Here is a 24816-nt window from a genome sequence, read left to right as displayed (position 1 = left end):
TTCACCCAGCAGTTCAGCATCGTTTTGCTCCTAAGCAAGGCACCTGCTGGTGGAAAATGGTGAAGAAGGGTAGTTTACAGTCAACACTTAAGAGACTCCGAGGCATACAATAAAGCAAAAGAGCAAAGTGGCATGCCCCATTCCACCTCTTCCCCTGTCTTTGTCCTTGCATCTACACATAAGACATGGCTCAATTCCAAGAAGTTCTTCCTATTCTAAGACATAAAACGTTGCACCGTGCTGATCAGCTGGTGGGTAACAGTTTCCTCTGAGGCTGAAACAGCCTCTGAAAGTGAACTCCTTAAACAGGAAAGAAAACTCTCTAAACAGGGAAGTTCTTTAAACAAGAACGTGAACTGTAGGAAGGACAGCTCACAAGAAGCATTGGAGAAACCAAGGTTGTCAGCTGCTCGGGCCTTTTTTCTTCAGCGGAAGGAAATGAATGCCGCCTACTCACCTGGAATGCCAGAGTGAAAAGTGTTCAATGACCCCCCTGGGATCGTTCTGCTATTCTATGAGCCAGCCTTTCTTCAGCCCAGGCACTGCTTCTGGGGCGTGCTATCTAAAATGCACCTCGATTTACAACGAAGAAATCAGCGCTCAGGGTGATCGAGTGGTTTGCGTCCAAGGCAAACACCAGCTGTGTTCCACTCCGTGTTCAATTACGGCGCCAAATTTTCTCCCAGTGCTAATTTTGGTCAACAGGTTTCCCCCTTTGAGGCCCTGTAGGATAGCTGTCAGCTGGGTTCGAATCCAGCCAGAGAGCAGGAAGGGGCAAAGCAAATACCCACGGAGTCAGAAGGCGAAATGGGGCCCTCTTCATAAAGAGCTCCTTTCCTGACTGGGCATTGCTCTTCCTCCCGCTCTCGACTTTCAGCTAAAAGCGATCTGGAAATATGCACCCGATTTTGGCTTGTCACAGTGACCGCTGAACGAGGGGAACACTGAATGAGCGCGGCCAGGGCTGTTAAAAGGCCTTGCAACACACAAGAGACAAAGGACTGTTCCGAACAAATGCTAATAGTGCCCCTGTTGAGAAACACTACAAAGTGCCCGGGGGTCAAAAAGTAAGTGAGCCAAATGCAGTCAGCAGTCCAAAGGGCAAGAGAATGATGAAAAGATGACAGAGCCAAGGCCGGGGGAAGCCAGAAAGTTCTCGGGCTGGTGCCAGCCAGGCTGAAGGGACTAGAAAGACATAGATATCTGCTCTCAGCAGCTACTCCGCAGGGCAGAGGGTGCCTGTGTCTGGCTGCTGTTAAAACCTCAGAACAAAAGGAGAAATCAAAGGGGATGTCACAGGAACCCAGAGCTAATGGGCTATAAATATGAGGTTTCGTTTTTATTTATTTACTTCAGTAGCTACTGAGCACTGTGATTTTAGGTGTATATTTGAGCAAACGAAAAAAATGATTTAGACTCAGGTCCTGGCTCTATGTGGGTAAGGTAACTGTGGTTGTTAGCTTTTAGACTGTCCAGAATTCAGAATTTGCCCTATGGAGGGGTTCATGGTCTTGGAACTACTGCCGAGCACACTTCCCAGACTTCTTCGCAGCCTGGTCTAGATACATGCTTTCTGTTACTAGTTACAAAGTAGTTGTTATTTAAGGGTAGATTGAGAGAGGGAGAAGCTCTGTCTCAGAAGCAGGGCTGGCTTCTGAGGGCCGTGGAGTGTCGGAGCAACAGTTCTTAAGGACCCAAGGATGAGGCGGTTGGTGTCAAGGGTACCATCTATTCTTTCGTGGTGACCACGCTGAAGGTGGGACGCTGTTGGGGTGTGATTTATGATGCTCTTCCCGGGCCTGGTTTCCAGCCACACAGTTTTAAAGGCCAAATCCCTCAGCTTCCTGGAGATGCTGGCAATTTACTCAACATCCTAGGAAGAAATTCCTCTGTGCTTATGCCAGTTACAAAGAGTCCCGTTTGTGGGTTGATGTAAGCAACCACCTTGCACCAACTGCTGTAAGATGCCTAAGTCAGACCAAAGTCAGGAAGGCAGATGTGTACCCCAGCCAGAGAGTCCAGCAGTGTGGGTCTGACCATGGCCTGTGCTTGCTGTGGACAGGAAACCGTGAATGACAGCGGGCACAGTTCAGATTGTAGGGGACTAGAAGGACCGATGAGGCTGATTAGCGGCTCATCGGGATCAAACATCTCGATAAAAATAAATAAAGGGGATTTCCTGCTGTTGTTGTTACAGTATGGGGCAGGAATGAGAATCTCATCCCGAGAGTTGTAGATGTTAAGAGCAGGGATTTGACAGGGGTCATAGACCTGCGTTTGCCTACTGAATGCCAAGCCTAGCTTATCTTGCCAAAGGATTCCCTATTTCTTCTACTATAACCCTGTGTGTTTCCAGAATGCCGTCCTAGTGGCTGTGGTTTGTTCGATTTTATATGAACTAAAGAGAAAGTATTTGGGGAAGTGGAGGTGGAGAGGAAGTTCCCCGTACCGCTCTCTTCTGTTAGATAGCCACCATCAGTGAGCTTGTCTTCCTGACCTGGTTTCTTTCTGCACAGGCTTATCCCTCTACCTTCAAAACCAATCTCCAAGTGGAGCTTATGAGCTCAGTATTATAGGCCAAACCTAAGGACTCAGTTAAGTTACAAGTTGAAAAGATTGGCCCTAGGTGATCTGGCTCTCATCCCACTTGTTTTCCATGAAACACATTATCTTGACTCTTCGAGGGTATCCTGCATCACGGAATCGCATGTTCTGCCCCGGAGAGGATCGGCCCATCGTTCTGTCTTAGTCAAAGCTCCCTGCTGGAGTGATGCGGGTCTTAGATAAGCCCCAAGCTCTCTGGGGGTTGACTAAGGTCAGCGACATGATCAGGAAGGGTATCAGCCAGGAATAAACCTGTCTGACCTAAAAACAAATTCCACGATTAAAACACCATGTTGTATAACCCTCCCAGGCCTCGTCCCTCCCACAGACGAGAGCACAGACATCGTGTCCAGCTACCGCTGGGGTGGGTGGAGGAATGCGATCTGAGATCCAAGCGTGAGGGCGGACTCCATGGGTCAGATCTGCCAAGCCACACCAGTGGCTATGGAGGGGGTGTGAGCAAGCCAGAGCGAGTACACTGATTAGTTCCATAGGTCCGGATGAAGACAAAAACGTATTGAACACCTACGACACATCAGCACTGTGGATTGTGTCCGCATTAAGTGGTGTCATCTTCAATTTTCTCTACAGATCTTTGAAGCCTGACTTTTTTAATAAAGAGGCAAACTCTGAGAGGACCAGTGCCTTTCCCAACATCACAGACCCCCATATGGGTGATATATTAAGGACTCAACCCGCAACTTTCTCCCTCTAAACCTCAGATCTCAGGGTATATACGGTATCAACCAAGCATGTCCAGCTACACCCAAGAAGAGTTAAGCTGTGGCCCTCATTCAAGAGTCCGTCACCAAGACAGCTATTTGTGTTCTGAACGTAAGAGATACAAACACCGCCTTCATGGAAAAAGAAGGCAATAAATACATGTTTTGGTTTTGCCATGTGCTTAGTTGGAAAAAGAGCAGAAACATATTAGCATAAGGGGAACTAGCCTTGTGGAGCAGGCTGGGGAAGCATGACCATAGCGATGAAGGCAACATCAGAGGAAGCTGTGGAGTTGTAAGGAGGAAGGCAGGGGGTGGGGGTGGGGGGGGGAGAAGAAATTGTTAACAGCACCGGGGCATGCACATAGGCCTTGAGGAGAGGACTCTGGTCTATGTGGTTCTATGCTGTTGGCTCACTGGACTGTTGATTTGCAGGGATTTATTTGTGCTCACAGTCTCTGTCGTAAAGATTTGTACAGAAGTAGTAAATATGGTGAGAATTAAGCCTTGCCTGAATATTTAATATGACAGGGCACAGAAGATCATCAATGCTCTTAAGAATTGATTGAAAAAATGAATTTATTAACGTTAATGCCGAGAATGCCGTGTTGCATAAATAGACACTGTGCAATGTGGAGATATGTGTAAGGCCATTGTAAAAAAAGTTGGAAATCCCACCCCAATCCAAAGCTAAAATTAATTTAATGGTATGTTTCATGAGCTTGTCCGCGGCTCACACAGTAATTCTTACAATCAAATGTTCAAACACAGTATGCTCCCATTGTGCACTTACATGACACTTTCTTGCCATGCCATGACGGTAAGGAAATATTAAACATCTTTATTTTCCATCAGCTATTGCTTTCTATCAGAGCAGAAAACGGTGCTTACAGTAGAAACACTGTAGTCCACAGCATACGCTGTATCTGAGCGTTTCAGGGTTCTTGCTGGGATGAGCGACAGCATACGCAATGTGTGTATTTGGAGCTGAGACTACCTTGAGTTGTATGATGTAATTAATGCACACGACCACAGCCTGACACACCTTGGATTCAGTACACGTTTCATTTTGACTTTATTTTCAGTCACTCGAGAATTGTTTGCTTCAGTCAGTGCTTTTGGGAGCCTCCCATTCAGCTAAGCACATTGCAGTCAGCTAAGCGACCCTGGGTACGGGATCACGACTTAGAGTTTGAGAGGCTGGGCTCTGTAGCGTCTTTTCAGATAGGTGCGCTGTATTCTCCACTGCAAAGCCCTCATGAAAATGGAGTAAATTTCATATTGTGAACTCCACAACTTGGTGGGAAGTCAGCTGATTTTTAGTGAAAGATATTAGCAACACTAGCTTTCTCCTAAATACATCATAACTAACGTGACTTGCTACTCCATTGATTAAGTACTTACATGGTATTACAGTAAAGATCCAGTACATCTTCAGAGCCCCTGGCCTGCAGGGTACACATACTCAACTCATTTTCTCCTTCCTTCCATCAGCTCATCTTGCTGTCTTCAAACAACTACTTCTTATATTGAAGCGAGACAGGAAAAAAAAAATCAGCATTAAACTTTTCCTAGGCATTTGTAAATAATCTCAAGTAGCCGGGGGGGAGGGCAACTTTCTGAGACCCTTTAAGAGCCCAGGTCTGTGACCTAAAGGAACGCTTTAGTTTGCTACAACGAATACGTTCCCAGAGGGCTGAGTGTGTATCAGGCCACATAGTCAGAGCCCTGGGGACACTCCCGAGGAGATCTTGTGATGAATTACTTAGTAAAGCAAAGAACAGAAGTTGCAAAACCATTCCTTGATATGTGTTTTTGCTGGGGCCAGTTAGGATTTAAAGAAGTATAGTGTTGGCATTTTCTATGTGATACGATGCTTCAAGCATCTGTTTCTTTATAAAGAGCTAAAACCCATGGGCTTTTTACTTCTGTTCGCCTCTTTACGGTTGTTTTCTTCCCCCCTCCCCTCTTCTCCCCTCTCCTCTTTCCTCTTTAAAATCTCCCTCAGTTGGCAGTGAGGTGAAGCACTTTTGCAAATAAAATCCCATCTCTTCCAGGAGAGGGCACTGTTAGAGCGTTTAAGTAGCCTCTTCCTCTCTTTCCAATAGAATAGTATCTGAGTCACTGGCAAGGCAGGTTATTAGACCAGAAAGACACTGGTGAGACAGCATGTGTGAGTGATCGTGTTTCATCGTCATTTTGCAGAATTTTTTCCTTTGTTCTCGACTGCTTGTTCGTGGTAAATGCACTTGTAGTTCCGGGTGGGGAAATGAATGTTTTGAATGTGGGTGAAGGCACTGGTGCTGGCGTGGGTCAGCATCTAAATTTCACAAGTGCTCGAACCGCATTAGGTTTCAGATTCCGAATCAAGGTATTGGCCCCATAGGCGCTCAGCTTGCCGTGGGAACGTCATGAATAATTTCTGTAGTAGCAAATGACATCATAAAGTCTTCGGGCATTCCCTGCACACTGTAATCGATGAGCCTAGATGGGTTTTTTTTTTCTTCCTCTCATTGGACTTGAAGGCTTTAGAATAAGTCAGTGGCTGCCAATCAAAATAAAGCGTGCCAGCTCAGTAGCCAACAGATTGTGGAATATTTTCTCATGACTTCCATGCCCATCTGGTCAGTGTGTTTGTCACACTGTCTTACGTATCTTGTAATGGAATTTAAATACTTTGTACTTTTATAGCAATTACTTTAAATTTTTTTTTTTATCTCAATACGTGAACAATAAAAATCCCATTTAAGCAGACATCAAGAGTTCCACTACACATTTCTCCGGCCTCAGTGCCTCTGCTCAGATGTGCCTTTTAATTTCAGCGCATGCCTTTTAGTCTCCATCTCTGAAATAGTCGGCTTGTATAGCTGTTCTTCGTGCCTACTGCTTGTAGATATTTGCCGCAGTTGGCTCCAGCATGAGCGTGTTGCCTGTGGTTCACGTGTTAAAGCTTGGTCCTCAGTGTGGTGATGCTGGAGATGGGTTCCTTTAAGGAAACGTGGGCTAATTAGAGCTAGGTAATGATTTCACATGAGAGGGATTAAAGTCATTCGCGTGGGAACCCGCTTACTTCCTCTTCCAGGGGGCTGTTATAAAACACAACATTCGCCCTCCTTTTAATCTGGCTTCCTGCCCCTGCCGTGTGTGTTCTCTTCTTTTGCACAGGCTCCCCATGACACCATCTGCCATAGGTGGCACAGGCAAGAGGACTTTTGCCAAAAGTCAAATACTCTAAGCTACCTAAAGCTAATTTTTTTTTTTCAGCCTCAAAAACTGTAAAATAGCCGGGCGGTGGTAGCGCATGCCTTTAATCCCAGCACTTAGGAGGCAGAGACAGGTGGATCTCAGTGAGTTTGAGGCCAGCCTGGTCTACAAGAGCTAGTTCCAGGACAGGCTCCAAAGCTACAGAGAAAAGTCAAGAAAGGAAACAAACAAACAAACAAAAACCCTGTAAGCTAAATAAATCTCTATCATTCCATAACCTAAGATGTTTTGTTATAGCAAAGCAAAACAGACTCTATTGAGAACTGTTTTTGTCTGTTTTTGAGGGGGTACTTAGAGATAAGAAGGTAGCCTTGGCCGCTCAATCCCTCCACTCCTGGTAGTTCTACCACATCTTTATTAGTTACCTGAGCGACTTCAGGAAGAAGTTGTTCCCTCCTTCTCGGTCAGCATCCTGCTCTGAGTGTCATTTCGGTTCTCTCACACAACCGCTTCTAAACTTTTGTAAATTTCCTCTATGCTGTCAAGATTATTAGCTTTTCCTTTCTGTTCTCTATTCATAAGTAACTATACCTTCTTTGCCTGCAATTTGTGAGCTAATCTATGGCATTTGCCCTGGGGGGATTTACACAGCGCTGTTTCTCACAGTGTCTAGTAATAATGTGTTAGTTATCACTATGCTCCTGTTGTATTATTGTGTGTATGTATGTGTGGTGTGTATGTGTGTGGTATGTGTGTACATGTGCCTGTGTATGTGTGGTGTGTGTTCGTGGTGTGAGTGTGTGGTGTGTATGTGTGTGGTATGTGTGCCTGTGTATGTATGGTGTTTGTTTGCAGTGTGAGCGTGGTATGTGTGTATGTGTACATGTGTATGTGTGGTGTGTGTGTGTCTGTGTGGTATGTGCTTGTGTTTGCATGTGTGTGGGTGCATATGTATGCACATGCCTGTTGATGTCAATAGGCTCCTTTGGCTGCTGTCTACCCCACATATTGCTATGGTCTAAGCTCCGATTCTCACATTTGCAGAGCGAGCTTTTTACCCACGGAGCCATCTCCCCTCCTTAACTGTGTGTTTTTTTTTTTAAATGTTGTTTGTCTTTCTCATGTCCACATATTTTCTTTTCCCTTCCTCTTTTATTTTTCTATTCAGTTAAAGATCTTATTTTTAAGATTCCCCTCCCCCAGAAATTTCTTCTGAGGCAGCTTCAAGAAGAGTGTGGGCCTCTCCTGCTCTGTCTGTACCGCCCTCTGTGCCTGCTCCGTCTCCACAGTGACTCATCGTGGCCTTCCCTGATCATTTTCGTCTACTGTGATCCTCATTTCCCGTGCCCTTGTTGCTGTGGGTCATGCTCACACAGTCCACAGGAGACTTCTTGCTGCTGTACACTTATATTTATATTCTCGTCTCTCTGTATATGTGTCTCTCTGTGTGTGTACACACATGTATGTTCATGGGGGTTGTATGTACTCATGTGCCTGTATACATCCCCACAGAGGTCAGAGGAGCATGTCGGGGTCCTCTATTGCTCTTTGTCTGCTTCCACGAAACAGATTCCATCACTGAACTTAAGGCTCACTGTTTCAGCTATGGAGTCACCCCACCGAACCCCTAAAATTTGCCTGGTCCTACGCCCCACAAAGTGCTGGGGTTACACATATGCTCTGCCACACTTACCTTCTCATGAGTGTTGGGGAGTGAACTCAAGTCATCATTCTTGCTTAGTGAGCACTCTCGTTCACCCAGCCATCACCCGGCCCCTGAACTCTTTAAATAACACGTCAGTGAGCTTTAGGCTAGAAAAGAGAATAAACACATGCATAATCTACCAGCCTTATCTGAAACCCCAGAATAGTTTGCCTGCTCTGAAATTTCTACATACATAGTATTTTTCATAGCTCACATTTGAAAAATGCACACACACACACACACACACACACGGATCAGCTCAGAATGATGATCAGATGGGGACAGAAAGATTATACGATTCAGAGGTATGGTGTGTCTGCAGCGGTAAATAATGGTAACAGTACTTACCAGACATGACAGAGCTATTGCACACACAGCAACTCTGGCTGCAGACACAAGATCTGTACAAGATCAAGCCATCTAAATTCCTAGCATGGCGGGAGGGGCTGCTGGAAAGTCAGTTCTCTTCAGGGGTGAGGCTTTTAGAGACTACTCAAGCTCCAGTGGATGGTCTGACACCAGGTACATACAGAATCCATACTCCTGGTAGGTTATTCCATCCCCAGTGATCTGCCCCAAACTTTAAATGGACTCAACAAGTTGTATGTACATACACACACACACCACACACACCTATATTGATATCCTATAGATGTATGTATATATATAATACTTATTTTATATATATATATAATATTTAAAACAAATTAAAAGCACATGAACTTGAAGTAGATAGTGGTAGGAGAATAGGGGAAGGAGAGCTGATTGGTTGGATGGGAGAGAGAAGGGGTGGTTTTGAGCAAATGCATTATATGAATGTATGAAATTCTTAATAATAAAGAAGATACCTTTGGCACACTTGTTTTTTTCTTATGCTTTGTTAATATCAGAAGATATAATGCTAGCCCAAACATCTGTTTAATCCATGTTAGGTTAAAAAATAACTTTAATCATTATGTTTTTTGCTCTTTATAAAACAATACTGTGAAGTAGATATTATCGCTCTCTCATTTGAGGTGAGAAATGGAGATTTTAAGAAAGAGGGAAGCAGAGAATTGGTGTGGTGGCCTGCTTAGAGGCAGCCTTTCGGTGCCTTTTAATCCTATACCTCGCCATCTCTTAACTACCTCACCGATAAAATCAAATAAACACAATAGCATAAATACACGATTTAATCTGTCTATATAAATCCTTCTGTCCCCAGGCTTCATGGGGGAATGTTTTAGTTTAAATCTTGGGTGTGCTTTTAATAACGTTTAAGACTAGCCCTGGATGTTTGGCTTGGTTGCGGGATTGCTAGATCTTCCAGTACTGGGCTGTGAGGATGACGTCTAGAGATGCAATAAATCCTGTTACATAAAGGGAAGTTGTGATTTCCAAGGCTTCCGGGGCCACAGCTAAGGGGCAGCCATGCTGTTTCTAATTGCTCTGCATCCTTCTCTTTCTTGCTACATTTTAGGTCAGATGATTCGGCTTACAGCATTCAAAACTCTATTAATTATGGGATTTTATGACAGGGTTATGCAGTATCTGTTTGCCAATTGGGAAAGAAAGATAATTATACGTGAATGTAGGTCACGTTTAAGAAACTCTTTCAGGCCTGTGGGAACCATGTTTCCTTACAACTCAATGTTAATGACATTGTGGAGGATGAAGCTTTACCGTGTGACCCAGTTCTTTGGGTGGAGATGGTGTTTTTAGCGGGTGCCCTTAGGAAGAGTGACTGGCTTGGCTTCCTGTGGGGCCCTGGTCAGTTGTTGCTGGAGAGCTGGATCCTGTTGGTTCTCCAGAGCTGATCGATGTCAGTGGGGGTGGCTGTGGGCGCATTTCCACTGCGAGGTATCGCTAACATCACTCTCTCACCTCCTTCGAAACTTTGCCTACAGATTTTCTTTTTTTTCTGGGAAGATTTTCATCTTCTATGTAGGTGTTTCTTTTTTTTTTTTTTTAACCTTAAAAAATTGTTGATGTTCAGACTTTCAATGTCTGGATTTCCCCACCACGGAATTCTTTCAGTTTCATTTTCTCAAGCAATGAATCTAAATACTAAGAAGTGAGGTCTGAGGAGATATCCCAGTCAATAAATGCTTGCCTTGCTTGCAATCCCCACAAGTACTGGGAGGCAGACTCCTGGAACTCATGGCCAGATCACCACATTGGTAAGTTCCAGGCCATCACGTGACCCCTCGCTAAAGGAATTTAGTAGTGCCTCAGTAATGACACCCAAGGTTGTACTCTGGTCTAAACATGCACACACATACATACACACATACACATACACCATGTACATAGATACCACATACACAGACACATACAACACATACCCCACTCAAACCACACCACACATATACCACATACACACATACCACACATACACACACAAACAGATGCACTAGACAAACAATATACACACACATACACTCATCACACATATATACCACACACACAGACACACACCACATATACATACACACATACATGCATACTCATATACCACATACACACCCCCCAACGTACAAATATACACATATAGCACACAGACATATGCCATCTATATACATATATACACATACACACACCACAGGCTACATACCCACACACCATACCCACACACCACATATACACATACAACACACATGCCACATATATACACATATACAGACACACGCCACATACACACACACCATACACACATACACACCATATGCACAAATACACATATACACATACCACACACATATACATACACACCACACACACACCATACACACACACATACACATACATAATCCACAATCCCCCGAACATAAGCAGTTATGTGCTTATTTGAACATTCCCAGTATCTCTGCCGTGCCTAACTAATCTTTTAAATTAAAGTATTAGACTTGCTATTTCCAAATCTCTGCCCCATCCCAGTCACTCTAGTCCTCAGCCCCAGGGAAACAGATGCAGGAGAATAACAGACTGCTGAAACTCGATTTCACAGTAACGGAGGAAAATGCTCTTTAGTGGCTCAGGTGAGTGTTCTGCGTGGTGTATGATTTCACATGAGCATCAGCAAGCTAGATCCACAAGTCTAATGTGCTGAGCAAGGTTTTGACACTGTAATTTGGATGATTTAGTGGTCTAACCGGTGCTGGGTTTAGGAAAAAATTGCTTTCATGAAGGAGGAAGGGGGGGAATCAGATTAGTCTAAATTTTAACTGACAACTTTAACTCAGCTGGGATTTTTGTCTGAAATGTTTCTAATTTCGGGTATTTTTATCTCAGCCGTTTATGTGCATCTGTAGATAGCGTCAAGCTGGGCATTGCTAATATGTAAGATCTGGGATGGGGAGGGAGATAAGCAGGTCAGCTTTAGGGGCCTGTCTTATTTCTCGGTGACTGAGGGCAGTGACGTGCATGCAATTAGCAGAGTAGTTTCACCGGGTCTCTCTTAAAGGAAGCCTCATGGTTTTCTTCCTCTCTCCTGACATCTCCCTGAAACTCTCATGCTGTTTATGGACCACAGTAAAAACTCACAGAAATCTCTAGGGTCCAGATGCATCTCTTCGCCCAGTCTGAGCCCCTGCAAAAGAATCCTGAGCAGAGTCTATAAACTATAGTTACTCATCAGCCCACGGAGGCTGTTAATATCCACTTCAGAGTTCTAGGTGATGCGCAAGCTGGACTCCTTGGGGTTATGAACTTTGTGTGAAGAAGGAAGTCTGAGATCAGCGTTGACCAATAGGTGAGCTGGGCCCCAGCAATCCAGCTGTTGTTTGTTTTATGGGTGTAGTATGTTTAGCTAAGGCTGTTGACTATAGCTCTAAATAGGTGTCTCTTGCTAAGTCTTTACGGCAAAGATGCAATCTTCAAGCCGTGGGCACCTTAAGAAATACTTCAATTGTTCTTGACACTCCCAAGGCCTCAAAGCAAAAGTTAGATTTATTTTTTTTTTAAAGCGAGATTTATAAGATACCCAAGAAAGAGCACAGAAACACAGCCTTCACCAGGCTGGGCAAGTTTACAATTCAGGATTGACAGGAAAAAGAGGTCAGCTTTAAAGACGTGCCTAATTGCAAAATCATTCAGGTAATAGGTCTGCCCCAGTGATTTGTGGGTAGTCAGTCTTTTATTTTAAGGTTTTAAATTTTCTAATTGAAATATATTTACATCGCTTTCCCTTCCCCCTTTCCTTCCTCCAGCCCCTCCTAGCTGCCCTCCTTCAGATTCTTCCCATGCCCCCAACTCTAGTGCTGATAGCATCTCTTTCTTTGGTTATATCTGTGATTGTGGGGAGTCATTTTGAAATGTCGGAAAAGCCAGACTTGTAGTAGAGGAAAGATGAAGGTTGGTTGGTTTTGTTGTGTTACCTCAAATTATTTTTCACCCTCTAGGGCAGTGGTTCTCAACCTGTAGGTCGCAAGGAACTTTGGGAGTCAAATATCAGAGAGCCTGCATATCAGATATTTACAGGACGGCTCATAGCAGCAGCATAATTACAGCTAGGAAGCAGCTGTGACATGATTTCGTGGTTGGGGGTCAGCCTAGCATGAGGAACTGTGTTCAAGGTCCAAAGCATTAGAAAGATTGAGAGCCACTGCTCTCGGGTGGGTGGTTAGGATGTGTGGGTGAACATAGGTACTAAGTATTTCAGAATAGAAAGAAGTTGTCCCCTGGGTTGCCAAAGGTGGATCCGAGCGAAGAGACAGGCTTATCACCATAAATAAATTCAAAGTCTGATTAGTAAGGGGGCGGCGAGTGGGTGGGGGGAAAGCAGACACGGGATTGGCATTTACTCGACTCCTACTCCGTGCCTCACACTTTGTTAGAAGCCTTTGTTCATTATTTCATTTAATCCTCACGAAGGCCTAAAGGTTTTTATTATCTTCATTATTATAAGTAAGGAAACTGAAGAGAGAGGTTAAGAAAATCGCCTCAGGTTACGTGAAAAGCCTATGGGGGAAGACATTTTATTAACTCAGCTGGCTAACTGAAACATAATGCTTTTCCTAGTCTATCACAGGTAGGCACTATTTCCACGTCTAGCTCCTAGTGAGTGCTATTGTTCTTTAGATGTTAAGGTCACCTTAACTCTTCGTGGTTATGGCTGATTGAACCACCCTGTTTTACAGGACGTTGCAGAACCTTGGTAGCCACAGTCACTGATGTGAGATTTGCTCATTCATTCAGTGCACACCTGTTACCCGAGAGGTAGCGTACTAAGGACTGGTACTGCGTCAGGTGTTGGGAGAGATGTGATTCCTGTCTGTGTGACACCCTGGCGGTGACTGTCCTCACCTGCTTCTGCTCACTCTTTCCACGCAGGGGGAGAAATGCTGTCACATTCAGTGAGTGGGACCAAATGGAACCCAATTTCAGGTAGCAAGGAATGAGATAGACAGATAAATGTAATATTGTGGCTATATATGTATGCATAGTATTAGGAACTGGACCTGGCCTTAAATCATGACAAAGCCCCAATGAGGAGGTCACCTTCCCTTTCTATTACATCTGAACTGTTGCTTTCTTGTCTTCCTTCTAAGGATTTTTTTCCCTAGATGTCACTGGTACCAAGAAGGGTAGAGGAGGGCACTTCAATAGGGGGGTGTCATCTCTGCTTGAAGGGGCAATGTTTTCAAGAAAGGAAACAGCGTTTTCCTCATTCAAATGTCACATGGTTTTCATCTGTGGTGTCCTGAGAGACATACAGTTCAAAGTGAAGTTTTCAGGTGATCGACATAATATATGATGAAGCTGTTTATCAAATCATGCTATTTTTGAAAGTCCATAAGCATGAAGAAAATTATGTAGAAAGAAACAACACCACAGACAGAGGAAGGGTCTGATAGCTCAGAGTCAATTTTATTTTATCCATGCTATTATAATAATCTTCTTAGAAAATGTATTAATGCTATTCTTATAAAAAAAAACACAAGATGTAAACCTAATGAAGACCAGATAGATACGCTTGTGATACCCCAGGAAGGAGAGAATGGCTGACCTGCAGTAAGATGGGAGACAGCAAGGCCCAGGGCCTGAGAACAAAGGCCCTAGTTCTAGAAGGTTTGGGCTTGAATGTCCGCTCTCACACTCCTCAGCTGTGTGTCGCCTGGATACATGACCTAGCTTATCTGTGTCATAGCTATTTCCTTCACAAATAGAACAGCACCTACCTAATGGTCATTAAATGGCTTAGGTTATGGAACTGCTTGATTATTGATAGTCAGCCCTCTAAAAATATTACCTGCTATTTCAGGGAAGCAAACAGGATTGGATTTGGGGCAATGGAGCAAAGGAGGAGATTTTTAAGACAGTGGTGGACACCTGACTGATGCCGACTGTCTTGGAGGCATCGTTCAAATCCCATAATTCTTTGACCATGCCTTCAACTGTGTAACATGAGGTCATGCAGGGAGAACATGGCAATGACTCTGGTAATTCTATGACAGGTGTGTAACTTTGTCACCTGGAGCTAAGGGTCACAACCCTTAACCTCTCTGTTCAGTTCTGTGATTAGTGGGGCTTACATTTTTCTCTTGTAACTAACATGATGATGATACATATTTCAACACACACCAAACGGCCCTTCTCCTCTACCTGTTCACCCTGTTTTACTTCCAGCCATGGGCCAATCTACTTCTCTGGAGAATGTTGTAGAAACTCAGACAAGTCCAAAGAAAGACTTTCTAACTCTTTGGCGCTGCTTGTATGAAGGTACAAAGATGAATTCCACTCTGGGGTGGAAGTGGGAGCGACATACCCTGGGACAATCTTTGCACACGGTAAATATGTATTACTCTCATTGGTTAATAAAGAGATGACTGGCCTATAGCTGGGCAGGAAGAGATTGGGCAGGAGAGCCAGACCAGGAGGGCGCAGGGAGGAAGAAGGGCGGAGTCTCTGGAGTCTCAGGAAATCATCAACCAGACATGGAAGAAGCAGCATGGAAAATACATAGATGGGGTGAAGCAGCCTTGGGGCCGCACAGAGATGAATAAAATTGGGTTAATTTAGGTTACAAGAGCTCGTTAGTAACAAGCACAACCATTTATAATTAATAATAAGTCTCTATGAGGTTCTTTGGGAGTGGGCTGGCGGGACAGAAAAGTCCACCTACAGGGACACCCTGGCCCACTGCTTAGTGTTCTCATTATGTTAATACACGACAAGAAAGCAAAACACATTAAACACATTAGTATTTAGACACTGTAGAGACAATTCCACATGGTTGTATTTTGAATAAGCAGCTTCTACCGAGTTAGTACTTTCCTCTTGTCTCTGAGTTTTCCAACCCTTGAGTCATTGTGGAGATGTGGCACCTTATTTACTTCAGGTCATGGGACACTGGTAGAGGATGCTTAATTTTGATGTTACCCTCCTCTTCCACCCACTGTCTCCCTGTATGTTCTTCCATCAGAACCCTAAGTGGTGTTTGGATGGCGCTGTAGCTATTCATCTGTTCAGGGAAATTTTTGAGCCTTTTTATGGAGCTCTTCATTTGGGTTTTTATTGGCCTTGCTGTCGATCCTAACCCTGCCCAATGTCTGGACTGGCAGAAGTGTACCGCAATGGGTATAACCTAAGCATGAGCCCCACGCCTTGTCTCTGGCCCATACTCCAGTCACAGTGTCCTCCTGCTTCCTACATTAGGTGCACACTCTCTGGTTACTGATGCTCTGTTAAAGTTCTTTGTCAGCCCAGAGTTGTGTCTTTTTGGATTTTCCCATATTGGGGTTTTTCTCATTCATGGATTGGGAGTATCTTAATGTAGCATAATAAAACTGAAACACGATTCTCAACTAAGCATGGACTCCAATATCTTGTGAAACTCTCAAATGCACTCTTGAAAAATACTGCTTTATTGCGATAGAACCGGCATACAGCCAACTACATCTACTGTGGGCGTATAATCGTGGATTTGATTTTGAGGCTTCTCCTCACTAGGGACGAGCCTGTCTTTCTCCTGGCTTCTTCAGCCTGAGCCTCTGGGGGGGGGGGGGGGCTTGCCTTAACACTCTTTAGTTACTCGCCTTCTGAAAGCCCATTTTCAATCCCTCTCAATCAGGCATCTTGTCTCATTACCCAGTTGAAATGTCTTTTGAAGGTTCTGCTGCCAAGCCCAGGGGGTATTTGTCTAGCCTTTTAAAACGCAGATGCTTTCTGACATTTGCCTGCATTGGTCAGTCTCTATTTATTTTTTTTTTTTTGGAAAATTTTAACTTTTTCGGTATCCACAGCAACCATCTTCTGGTGCTCTCTGACTCCGGATGGACACAGTCACTTCTCAGTGTCTGCGTTCTGCTGGCCTACACTTCCCATTTGTTTACCAGCCTGGGCTAGCCCTGTCCATGCACCCTCCCCATGTGAGCGCCTGCACCCAGGCTGTTTAGTAATACTCAGTGCATGTTAACACGTTCCACGAAATAGCTCCTCTTGAGACTTTCCTGATACTCAGATCCATAGACATAAATTGTTCTTTGGACCTTTCTACTCACACATACCGTAGGCATCTGAACTCAGTGCACTGAAAATCCACTTCATTAAACTCCCACAAAAAAGTGTCTCCTCTTCCTTGATTCCCTGGCCTAGGATGCATGTTTTTCCTGGGGGAGCTTGCAGAGTTGGCTGGGGAAAGGCAGTATGAATGCTTGGGGTGGGGGCGGGAATCACCAACAAGCCTGTGCAGTTTCTGTGAGCTTTGTATAGCAGAGTAGCAAGGGGCTCACTCGGGCGGGTGGTGCTGCACAGCCGCTGGAGAACGGACCCCAGGAAGATAAAGTCCTTGTTACCAGCAGGGCTGAGAGATGAAAGAGCTTTCAAACAGCAGATTAGCATAGCCAAGGGGCTGCCTGCTGACTTCTACCCTTTCCTATATTCAGAACACGTGGGGATTGCCCATGTGCCAGGTGAAGCCCCAGTGTATAGGCAGGTGGGGACCTTGCTTCCACAAACTTATATTCCACCCCCTCTCCAAATTAGACAATGACTGCCAAACACTAACAGAAGTATGTTTTTAGAAAGAGATAAATGCTACAAAGAAAGAATGGAATGGATTAGAAAGTGTTAAGAGGCCAAGGGGCTCCTTTGACAACATTGTGAGGGAAAAGGTTTCAGGGGTGAAGCATTCAGGCAGTTTGGGTGGATAGATGAAGCTTTTTTTCTCTCCCTCAGTTCTGTAGAAAAAGGCTTAACCAAAATCCCAGCATTTGAAAGAACCCATGGGGCTTTGGGTTCATTGGAATCTCTCCCATAGAGCTGGGACAAATGTTTGCTTTACTTTCTTCAATATTTGAGATAAGATGCTTATTAAACTCTGCTTCCTGACTTAAATGTTGTGTTTGTGTGTTGGGTGCCAGGGAAACAGAAAACTCCTAGCAGAGACCCTTCTCTGGGGCATCTGAGGTGAGAAGGACTTAGAAGCATGGTCCCTTCCTTATGGTTGACAGCACCACCAAACCCTCTGACCTTTCCAACATACAAGGATGAGACCCAATGCGCTTGCCTTGTAAGTGGCATTCTGAGTGTTTTAAGAGATATTGGGTTTGGGATCCTGAGTTATGGAAACACAGTCACATAAAGATCTTCCAGTAAGAGAAAACAAACGATAGCAAAGGAAACCAATCGACAAGTGTGGTGCTCAGAAGTGGTAAACACTGTTAATAAGGAGGGGGAGGGAGCTGGAAAGAAATGAAAGAGACGCAACTTTAGAGAAATGAGCATCTTTTAGGAGCAGGTGTTTGTTTTTTATTTGTTTGGGGTTTCCCCCCATTTATTTATTATTTTGATTAACAAGTATTAACTGTTGCAAGTAATGAGTTTTAATATGACATCTCCACCTGAGCATATACTATACTTTGATTATATTATAATCCTATCCCCTCCCATTGCTTGCTTATCCCCCGCTTCCACGTTTACACATTTTCTCCTTCTCACATTCATGAAACATTTTCTTCCCTTAAACATCATCTATGAGAGAAATAGGGAACTCCTTTCCTTGTGAAACTTCTGTTAACACGACACAGTCCATCTACTTTGCAAATGACACGGTTTTATTTATTTATTTTTTTTGGATTTTTGAGACAGGGTTTCTCTGTAGCTTTGGAGCCTATCCTGGAACTAGTTCTTGTAGACCAGGCTGGTCTCGAACTCACAGAGATCCGCCTGCCTCTGCCTCCCGAGTGCTGGGATTAAAGGCTTGTGCCACCACTGCCCGGTGGTTTTATTATTCTTTATGACTGAATATGGCCCCATTGTGTCCATATACACCATGTATTCTTTAACCATTAATCTCCTGATAGACACCTAAGATGATTCCCTGCCGTGGGACAATGGTCTGTACCCTGTCACTTGTATTTTAAAGAAATGCTAATTGGCCGGTAGTCAGGTAGGAAATATAGGTAGGGCAACCAGGCAGGAAGTAGAGGTGGGGCGACCAGGCAGGAAGTAGAGGTGGGGCAATGAGAATTCTTGAAAGAGGGAAGTTTCTGTCTGCAGTCGTCACCCAGACACAGAGGAAGCCAGACACAGAGATAGCAAGATGTAACTGCCTTGCCAATAAAGGTACCAAGCCACGTGGCTAACACAGACAAGAATTACAGGCTAATATAAGTTATAAGAGTTAAGAAGAAGCCTGAGCTAATAGGCCTATCAGTTTATAATTAATGTAGACCTCTGTGTATTTATTTGGGCCTAAATGGCTGTGGGACCTAGTGGGACAGAAACTTGGGTCAACAATTCCCCAGTCCGAGCTGTTGTGAATAGCATCATGACAAACACCCGGTGTGCAGATGTCTCTGTTGTGAGATGACCGATCCCCTGGGGCAAACACCTAGGAGTGATGCAGCTGCATCACACCGTCCTTCTCTTTTAAAATTTCTGAGGAAAGATGAAAAATAATTGTAGAAAATTATTCTCAGGTGTGTGACTTTTGTTTACGCTGCATTTGTTTAACTCTGTGAAGCTGTGATTCTTTGCCTGTCTAAAATGCTTGATGGTCTAATAAAGAGATGCAGGGCCAATAGCAGAGCAGGAGCAAAGATAGTTAGTCCTCCAGACAGTATACATAGAAGGAGAAATGTGGCGGAAGGAGAACAAGAGAACAAGGAGTGGAGGATGTCAGGGGTCAGCCACCCAGCCACCCAGCCAGTCACGGAGTAAGAAGGAAAGTAAGATATACAGAAGTAAGAAAGGTAAAAGCCCAGAGGGAAAAGGTAAATAGGATAATTTTAAAAAGCTAGTAAGAAAGAAGCCAGGCTAAGGCCAGGCATCCATAATTACGAATAAGCCTCAGTGTGTGATTTATTTGGGAGCTGACCCCCTCCCCCAAAAAAGTAAAAATCAAAAAGAGCAAAAACCATCGTACAACACTCGGGGTAGAAAGAGAGGTCCCGGCCCAGTGAAGGGGAAGTTTAGAGGAGGAGCAAGTGGGAGACTCCTGAGATCAAATGGAGCCTTCACTGAATGTGGGCTAGGCCAGTGTGGCTGGCTCATGGCACAGCGGGATGAGTGATGAGGCCAGCTCAGCAAAGACGTGGCCTACTATGCCGTGGAAAGGAGCTGAAATATGTTCTCCCTTCAGAGGGAAACCAGGGAAAGCTTTGAGTCAGGGGAGTGACGCGATGTGGTGCAATTAGCCTTTCAACAGGCGCCCTGACCGTTCTGTGGAAAATGGAAGCAAGGGCGTATTTTAATTTGGAGTGGTTCCCGATGCAAGGAAGCATTGGACAAATAGTTCTTGGTAGGGGGGAGTCATCAACCTATCACGCGTTAAAATGGACAGCTCTGGCCTTTAAATGAGCTGTTTTCTTGTTCCCCAAGAACAATGCCATTCAGAACTTGCAATGGATGTGACTCGGTGTTCCCAAGACCTGGGAACAAAATGTTTCTTCAGGTCAGAGGGCAGGGAGTCTGTTCGCCGGAGGTATGATCTGTTCAGCGAAGGAATAACTTTCCACTCCTTGACTTGGCTGTTTATATCATTTAAACCTTTTTATAGATGTTACAAACATGACATTTAGGTTAGAAAGGAAAGGCCCTCTGTCCTATAGACTTCAATGTCAACAGATAATGATTTCCCAAGTGTTTTCATTGTTCTCAATAAACCAGTGTCTTAAAAAGTATGTGCTCCATTCTTTTCCTGGAGATAAGGTTGATAAAGAGTTTCTGTGTCGCGTGTTTAGTTTTGTTGGAGAAGAGGGAGGTTAAGTATAAAATCGAGCCTTGTTGCCCCGAGAGAGAAAGGCTAAGAAAACGAAGGCACACCTAGCATCCTTGCTGATGGACGAAGAGTGCTCAGTAGAGATGCCTTTGTCTCATCTCCTTCCTTCCTCTGAAGTCCCGTGACTCCTGGACGTTACGATTTTTCATATGAAGTAGGGAAAGCGAACTAAGAGTTGTTACTGTTAAAGAAAGACAGAAATCATTGGTTCTTGATTGTCGCTGTTTTAGGTTTCTTCCTGAAGATGCTTGCTCTTAGAGAATGCATAATGCCGACCAGGGAAATTTCTGCTTTCGATTTTCAAATGACCCCACAGGTATTGAGACAGAAGCCCCCTAGAGAATGTTTTGAGAGGAGTACGAGCTTTGAAGTGAGAGCCTGGAAGTCGAGTTCTGTCCTCAATGTTTTTGCTGTGTGGCTTTCCGCACGTCACAGAGGTCTGTCCTCAGGAAATGAGGCAGGGGATTTGCTGGCTCTGAAGCACTTTGAAAATACTGGTGGTTGTCCGTTGTTTTGATTATCACTCGTTTTATTCTCTTGGCCAGTTTCTCCTTCTAAGGACAAACTTTTTTCAGAGACATGCTTGGATTTCTGGTGTCATCTGTATTTTAGAAGAACATGTTCTAAGGACTCAGTTCAGTGTGGCGCACATCTAATGTTTTGCAAGAACGAATATCTTATTAGGAGGTCCTGTGACAGGTATTCCTAGGCTTACTATAGCCTAGGTTGAAGAGTGAGCGTCAGTGAGTCAGAGCATCAGCCCGGAGTTAAGGAGTAGGGCTGCTGTGTGTGAGGAAGATGATTTCTGTCAGGAAAAGCAAGGGAAAGTCTTCAAGGGAAGAGGTGACTCACTGGCTTGCCCAGCGTCAAAACAGACTGAGAAGTTGTCCCAGAAGTAGCCCAGTCTCCATGAAGCACCCGGCACCAGGCAGAGGGGATCCGTCAGGAAGCACACACCAGCGTGTTCGCCACCAGTATGGGCAGCATGCATGTATCTGGGGAGCATAGCAGCAGCCAGCATGTCATTTCCCAGTGTAGCTGTCAACAGGAGGCTGAAAGCAGGAAGGAAGGACAGGTCCCCACAGGCCTACTGACAGGCACAGGAGAGAGTGATAATAACAGCGCCTGGCAGCCAGGCAGCAACTAATCATGACCAGAAAAGCTGGCATGAGAAGTTGGGCCTTAGAAAACTTTCTTACCATTACTCCTTACCTGATACACACACCCATCCTCACCACAAACATACACATGCCCTCCCCCCAAACACACACACACACACATACACACACACACATGCTCATACAGTGTATATGTATATACACACTCAACCCAAACATGCACAACCTATATACAGATACAGACACATACACCCTCACCCCAAATACACATACACACACACACACACACACACAGACACACAGACACAGACACACACCTACCCTCATCCCAGACACACACAACCCATATACAGATACACACACATACACACACACATGCTCACACAGTGTATATGTATATACACTCAACCCAAAATACAGATACAAACACACATACCCCTACCCTCACCCCCAAACACACATACACACACACAAACACAGAGACATACCTACCCTCACTCCAAACACACCACCCATATACAGAAACACACACACACACACACCTCTGTTAAAAGTTATAGCTACTTACCAAGCCAAGACATTAAAGTTAGAAGCCCTGTTTCAGTCCTGTTAGATCATTGGATGTTCACGTGCTCTGGAGCAAGTTTCTCAAACCTTCCATAGCACAGGGCTTCTCTAGCATCCATCAGCAGAGAGGTGCTATGAGCAGGAAATGAGGGCACGTGCAGGAGGTGAGATGGGCACTGCTGAGCATGTCACGTGACATACACTCACTAAGTAGGGTACGCGAAAATGGGACTAAGAGTCCAGTGCTGGAGCCCAGACTGGGCTCATACACGGGAGGGAAAACGGTTGCCCACAGAGATGCCAATTGGCCAGAGAATGGGCAAACCTATCCAAATGCTGGATCTCAGGGGGCAGAGCTCATTATTTTGAAGTCTCTTCTGCCTGAGACTCGGGGTCGGTTCTATGGATTTGCACAGGGTTGGCCTCACAGCAAGCGGAGGTGTGAGAGAGTTGTTCTGGAATGGAAAGAAGTAGGGGGAGCAGAACCACACATCCGCAGGCAGAGCTGGAAGCCAGGTAGAGGTTGAGGCTTCAGGAGCAGCAAGGGACCCTACCGTGGACCTCTGAAGCCATGTGATGAAAAGTGCTGGGAGCATAGGGTGTCAGAGACTGAGTGGGGAGCCCAGCTTTTATACTCTCTTCAGAGACCCCCGGCCCCTCTCTTCAATTCACCAGTGTCAACCTTGGTTGTCATTCTGACCAATTTAGCAAACTGTGCCCCCCCATATCTGAGTCAGCCCCAAAATCTTTACATTTGTGGCTGGATGGGTCAACATCACACCTCACCATTTTGAGGAGCAATGTGAGATTGTCCTTCAGTCTTGTCAAATGACCTATCTTTCAGAAGGACACATTCGAGTATGGGCAAGGGATCATCTGAGCCCCTAGAAGCTACAAAATCAAAGCACTTCGTCAGGTGCTCGAGGGAGGTCAGCCTGGGGTAAATATTAAGTCTGCAGCAATAACTATCATGGAGGCCACTTCAGAAATTAACTTATTGCAGAAATCGAGGTCATGTGGCTTTCTGAAGTGCAAGGACAGGTGGCATACGGGCCCGATTTTGCCTTCAATTTCCCTTTGAAGTTAATAGGCCGGGCAGGTACTTATCTAATCACGGCATTTGGACCAGCGTGTTCCGCACATTCAGGACTTTGTAATGAGATGCAATGTTTATGTTCCAGGCTCTTCCCTACAGACTGCAAAAATACCCTTTGCACAGCCTTGTCTAATCATTACAAGTGTCAACAGTCAAAGCTAATGACAGAAAGTAGGTTTATAGGGCAGTAACCCTGCCTGCTTGGCACAAAAGATCTATTCCCAGAAGGAAAAAAAAAAGATTTAAACAATTATGTGAACCTCTGTGTAGCTAAGGGAGCGGTGTGGTTTGGGGATTTCAAAATCATGATTTTTTTTTTTTTTTTAAAATCAGATTGAGCCAGCATTTAAATGTGTGAGCAGTGTGGGAAGACTGATATTATTGAAAAGCCTGAATATGTGTAGTAATAAGAGCGGCGGGGCTGCGTCCCCAGCACCCCCAGCCGCCTGCTAGCTTATGCCCGAAATAACAACACACAAACTGTATTCATTTAAACACTGCTTGGCCCATTAGCTCTAGCCCTTACTGGCTAATTCTGATATCCCGATCAACCCATTTCTAATAAACAGTAGCACCGGTCTTACCGGGAAAGATTCAGCATGTCTGACCTGGCGACTTGCTCCATCGCGTCTTTCTGCCCAGGAGCCAGGAGCATGGCGTCTCTGCTCCAGAGAGCAGAGCTGTCCGTCTCTGTCTGAGGCGTCTTACCTCACTTCCTCTTCCTCCCAGCATTCTGTTCTGTTTACTCCACCCACCTATGTTCTAAGCTATGAGCCCAAGCAGTTTGTTTATTACTTAACCAATGAAATCAACAGATTGATATGTGACACTCCCACATCAAATATGGATTTCTTTCTTAATTTTTTTTAAGGTCAAGCTTAGAGTCCCCCAGATTCTCCTCTGTGTGTTTGTGTGTGTGTCCATCCATCAAATCTCCTGGGAACTCCCCCATTTAGTTAAATTCTATGTTTTAAATATTTACTAAGCACTTTCTGGGTTCCCAGTGTTGACTTGGCTGTGGAGAGTCATAGACACAGAGTTATGGGAACTGAATGACAGTTCTCTGTGCATCATGAATTCCTGTGTTGTTCAGAGCCTGATTCCCAGACCCGGATGCTCAGTGCAGACCCTCCCAGAATGAACTGCCTAAGAATGATCTTGAAAACTTGTTAAATATATAGTGTGAGGATCCCAAGCCCAGAGATTCTGACTGGATGCACCCAGGAAGGTATAGAAGCATTGGGAGGATTTTCATTTTTATTTATTTGTTTGTTTTTTGAGACAGGGTTTCTCTGTGGCTTTGGAGTCTGTTCTGGAGCTCGCTCTATAGACCAGGCTGGCCTCGAACTCACAGAGATCCACTTGCCTCTGCCTCCAGAGTGCTGGGATTAAAGGCGTGCGCCACCACTTCCTGGCCACTTTTATTTATTTTTTTTTAAGATTTATTTATTTATTATGTATACAACATTCCTTCTGTGTATGCTTGCATGCCAGAAGAGGGCACCAGATCTCATTATAGATGACTGTGAGCCACCATGTGGTTGCTGGGAATTGAACTCAGGACCTCTGGAAGAGCAGTCCGTGCTCTTAACCTCTGA

General features: G+C 44.7%; 1 long non-coding RNA gene across 1 annotated transcript; it reads right to left on the bottom strand.

Moving 5' to 3' along the window:
* Positions 1-18855: 18855 nt before the first annotated feature.
* On the bottom strand, positions 18856-23861 carry LOC121462765. Its single transcript, XR_005976365.1, has 3 exons — positions 23803-23861; positions 22124-22254; positions 18856-21432 (listed from the first exon to the last, which is right to left on the bottom strand). It is a non-coding gene; the product is annotated as an uncharacterized LOC121462765 (long non-coding RNA).
* Positions 23862-24816: the final 955 nt, after the last annotated feature.

This window comes from Microtus oregoni, unplaced genomic scaffold (assembly GCF_018167655.1).
Source record: "Microtus oregoni isolate MIOR12 unplaced genomic scaffold, Mior012 000001F_ref0000356, whole genome shotgun sequence".
Classification (NCBI taxonomy): Eukaryota; Metazoa; Chordata; class Mammalia; order Rodentia; family Cricetidae; genus Microtus; species Microtus oregoni.
This window is presented reverse-complemented; position numbering and strand designations above follow the sequence as displayed.